Source organism: Primulina eburnea, unplaced genomic scaffold, assembly GCF_022965805.1.
Source record: "Primulina eburnea isolate SZY01 unplaced genomic scaffold, ASM2296580v1 ctg1038_ERROPOS4800000, whole genome shotgun sequence".
NCBI classification, from domain to species: Eukaryota; Viridiplantae; Streptophyta; class Magnoliopsida; order Lamiales; family Gesneriaceae; genus Primulina; species Primulina eburnea.
Genome location: NW_027330581.1, coordinates 12605 through 17357, shown reverse-complemented (window position 1 = coordinate 17357; position 4753 = coordinate 12605).

Genomic DNA, 4753 nt, shown 5'->3' with positions numbered 1-4753 from the left:
GGCGTGCCTTTGAATTTATTACGCACGAAAAAAGGCTTCCGATGCGAAGAACAACGGCGGAGAGAGGAGGGATTCAACATTGCTGATTTTTCCTTCAAATTTCATGGCTCTCCTTTCTAAAATACGTGTATGTGTGTGCTTGGCTAGTGGAGGAAGAGTCCTTGTATTGTTTCAAGAGGTGGGGCGTGAGTTATGTGTGTTTTTTGTAGGGTTTTTGGCTTTTTATTTTGATTAAACACTCAAGTGCAAGCATATATAGGCCCATTAATATTAGGTCCATTAGTAAATATTTAAAATATTTTGTTTAGGAAAGTTTGTGAAAATATTAGCCGGATTCTCAAAAAGTTCATATTTTGATTGAAAATCGAACATCGGTTTAAAAATACGACTTGGCGCGTAAAAACACCCCAAAAATTTTCGTTTTCGAAAATATCATTTAAAATATACAATACTTTAAACAATTAAAAAAATTATTTAATAAAAATATTTTCCCTCATATGGATCACGGTCTTTGTTCCTCGATCATGTCTCGAATAACCTTTAAAAATACAGTTTTATGCATTCATGTAAAAAATTACATTTTAAACATGTAAACATGCCTACCACATTTAATAAATGTAATTAAATAATTTATTTAAAATACATAAGAAATTTGATAATTTTGCTTACATGTAGTGGTTCACGTGGACCTTCAAATTTTTCAGGACGTTAAAGGTGAGTTCATGATAAAAAGAGAAGAAACAATCTAGAAATTGTGTGATTATCCTTCGAGGTGAGCATACGGAGGAGAATGACTTAGGAATGATTTAGGTGATCTTTGGACCGTTCGAACTTTTCGAGCCTATTTAATGTGTCATTCATATCTTTGGTATCCTTTTTTGAGCCTACAAAAAATCAAATGTAGTGTATCAAAGATATACAATTAGCTCTCGTTCGTTTTCCTTCGAAATCCCATATCAACTACTAAATTTTAGCTCATATATTACTCCTATACTTTAATTTTGAGATAAATAAACCTCTTTAGCACTTTAAAATTTTCAAAAACTTTCATATATTTACAATAGATAAGAAGAATTGGAGTTGTTTGAAAAAAAAATCATGAAGAAAGGGAAGGAGGTTAATGAAAAATAAATATAATTAAAAAAGAAAAGAGGGTGGAGGAATGATGTATGGTGTGATGATTGAAAAGAAAGAAAAGATAATGTTGTTGAGGATTGAAAAAAAAAGATGATGAAGGAAGAGAAAAAAAGATGGGAGAAGATAAACGAAAGTATGAGCATGATGAAATTCAACAAGGGGGTGAAGATACGAGAAGAATGAGTGCTTTGCATGATTAAATTGTTCATTTTCTTTAATTTTGAATATCCCTATATTTATTGTAGTCGTGAGCCGTGATCTAACATTATAAGTTTGAAAAGACCTTGTAGGACCGAATGCTTACCGCTCTACCAAAAGCTATAGCTAGTAGTAATGGTGCAACTCAAATCTTTTAAACCGCACAACAGCTCAAGCACCATGGTTCGATCGCTCTACCAAGTAAGGACAATTATTGCACCCAACAATCTTCCTCCCAATAATTGCACTCTTTGCAAACAATGGGAATCGAACCCATGACCTTGGCTCTATACCAATTGAGGACCGAGCGCTTGCCGCTTTACCAAAAGCTATAGTTAGTGGTAATGGTGCAACTCAAATCTTTTAAACCGCACATCAGCTCAAGCACCATGGTTCGATCGCTCTACCAAGCAAGGACAATTATTGCACCCAACAGACCAATTGACCGACTCATATTCCTCCAACATTTAGTGGAGAAAAGTACGAAAGATATGCTTATAGAGAGTTCTTTTTTTTTAAAAAAAATACCAGAACATATGAGAACTTTTTGAACTGAAACACCTTTGAGGAATATAAGTTTTAACTTTCACACTACACATGTCTCATTAGCTTGATCTTTTTGAGTGAATGCTCAAGTTTTCAAGTTGCGACGAAAGTGAATTTTATGATTTTTGAATTGTGATACTTTGATTTAGTATGACATAATTTGGTAGGTTGAAAAGTGTTGATTGTTTTATTTTTGTGGTGAATCATTGAATATTCATCAGTTGTATTTTTATTCTCTGATTTGTTCGAGGGCGAATAAAAGCAAAGTGTGGGAGATTGATAAACTCAAATCTTATAGAGATTTAATTTTATAATATTTTTTGCTTATTTGTAATTGTTATCCCTAATTATGTGTTTACTGAATTAATATTCATAGATTTGAATAAAAATGAAAAAGCCTAGTTTTGGAGATAAGATGATTGTACAAGACTTCAAAGGCAACAAAATATCAAAAGAAATGAAATAAAATATTCTCATATTTTATTACCTTGAGATTATTGAAGTTTCGGAAAAAAAATCTGTACAGATCCTGGTAAAGATGAAGCTTCACATTTTAAAAATAAAATATATACAATCTTATCAACAATTTTGAACTTAAGACGAGTTTCAAAGGTTTGGAATGTTAGTCTCAATAAGTGAGATAGAAGAACGTACATGAGAAGCAACAACAAAAAGAGAAGAAAGGGACATAAGACTAGGCAAAGACGTGAAAGAACAGAAGGGAGGGAGAAGTGAGCAGAAGTGAAGCGAGAAGAAAAAAAGTGAAGACAACAACAGAGAGGGAGAAAAGGACATGAAGGAAAATAGACGCAGAAGGAAGAACACGGAGGAAGTTCTCAACATGCCAAAATCATTGAGAACTCATCTTATTTCTTCTTGATTATGTCTTGTCATATGAATTTAAATATGAGTTTTTACTTTTATTTGAATTTATGGAGTAAAATTTTATAGACTAAGGTTACGATAGAGCCGAAACAAGTTATTTTTTAATGTTTGAGTTTGATTCGATTTGATTATTTATTTGTATTCATTGATTGATGTCGTTTATCAGACGTTCTTTTAAGCTAACCAATTAAATTGAATATTTTTTTATTAATCTTAAACCAGAAGACGATAGATTAATATTTGCTTCACTGCATCAATCAACACATGGTTAAACTGACTAGAAATAATATTTGGTTTAGTGTTCGACTTTAGGTTGAAAAACTGGAATTTCACAGCGACTTAATGTGGTTGAATCTAATTAAATTTTAGAAATAATTGGACTGTTAGATTTAATTAGGTTTATTAATTTGAGAAATCTTTTAAATAATTTTGAGAATTTCATCGTGAATTAGCTAATTAATTTTTTGAATTTGAATTTGAATTTGAATTGAACTTGACACGTAAATTATAAGCTTGTCTTGGTACCGTTGTGTACTTTAGTCGTTTTTAAATAATTTGAATTTTCGTCTAAATTGATAATTTGGATTTTTTTTGCTTTTTTTAATTTATTAAAATTATTTAATTTAATTTTAATTAATTTATCTCATCTATCTTGAATTTGATTAGCCTAAATTAGGAAAAAATAATCATTTTCTAGTATTTAAACATCGATATCTATGGGTACGATACATATACTCATAATTCAATTACTATTATTTGACCAAGTACGCTTGCTAAAATTATTCTCAACTGAAATAGTCGGACACATATATAGTGTATACGTATTATATTAAATCAAATATTTTGGATCATAATTACAAGATTCGTCCTAATTTCAGAACAAATTGAACCACCAATCCCTACGCATAATATATTAAATTAAATCCAGGGAAATTTTCGTCAATTGATTATCTCAATTTTTTAAATCCTTTCACAACATGTTTAGACGAAAGTATTCGGATTTCTGAAATCATAAATTTCGGGAGTAAATTAAAATTCAAGTAAACAATTATAGTAATTGTAATGCCCGAGATTTAATTACGGTAATCAGACGTTGATTATTGACATGATTGGGGTTATAAGAACTCAAATGACGAGGCCGGACGTCGGTGCAAGAAAAACAAGATTTGTACAGAACTCGTGGCGCCCGAGCGGTAGAAAGAGACCGCCCGAGCGCCAATACACCATAAATGGGAGAGTTTGACAGAAAGTCTGGCGCCCGAGCGGTAGAAAGTTACCGCCGAGCGCCAGTGTTCTCCGAGATGATAATCAAACAGAAGAGGTGGCGCCCGAGCGGTAGAAAAGTACAGCTCGAGCGCCAATGGAATAAGGAGCCACGCACAGAACAGAAAGTGTCGCGCCCGAGCGGTACTTTCTTACCGCTCGAGCGCGAGACGTTGAATAGGCGGAATGAGCCACTTGCTTCAGTGCATGTTACGGATGTATATACATATATATATACACATGCAAATCTTCAGAATTCCTTAAGCAACTCATTTCTCATAATTGAAGAAAGGGCCGAGGAAGATAGCAGAAAATCCTTACGCCTTTTGTGAGAAATCCGTCCGACAGATTTTGAATCCGACTTCGGTACTGTGTTCCTATCAACGCAGGCTACAACTGGACGTAAGTTTTGTTACGTTTAGACAAGATTTGAATTTATGATATTGTCAGAATTGAATATGATTCAGATATGGTGTTTCTACTACCGTAGACATTGTAGAAGTGAAGACAGATTAAAGAACAGACTGGTTATGGAATTGTTATGATTTTTGAAAGATATTGACTAAGATTTCATATCAGAATTGTATTGTTATTGAGATTATGACTGGTATTGTTATTGATTACGAAGTCTGATATTATATCTGTGATGTTTAGACTGACGGGGTTATCGAGACAGTATCGTTATGCCGTTGAAACATCAGTTGATTTAGATTGATCAGATTCA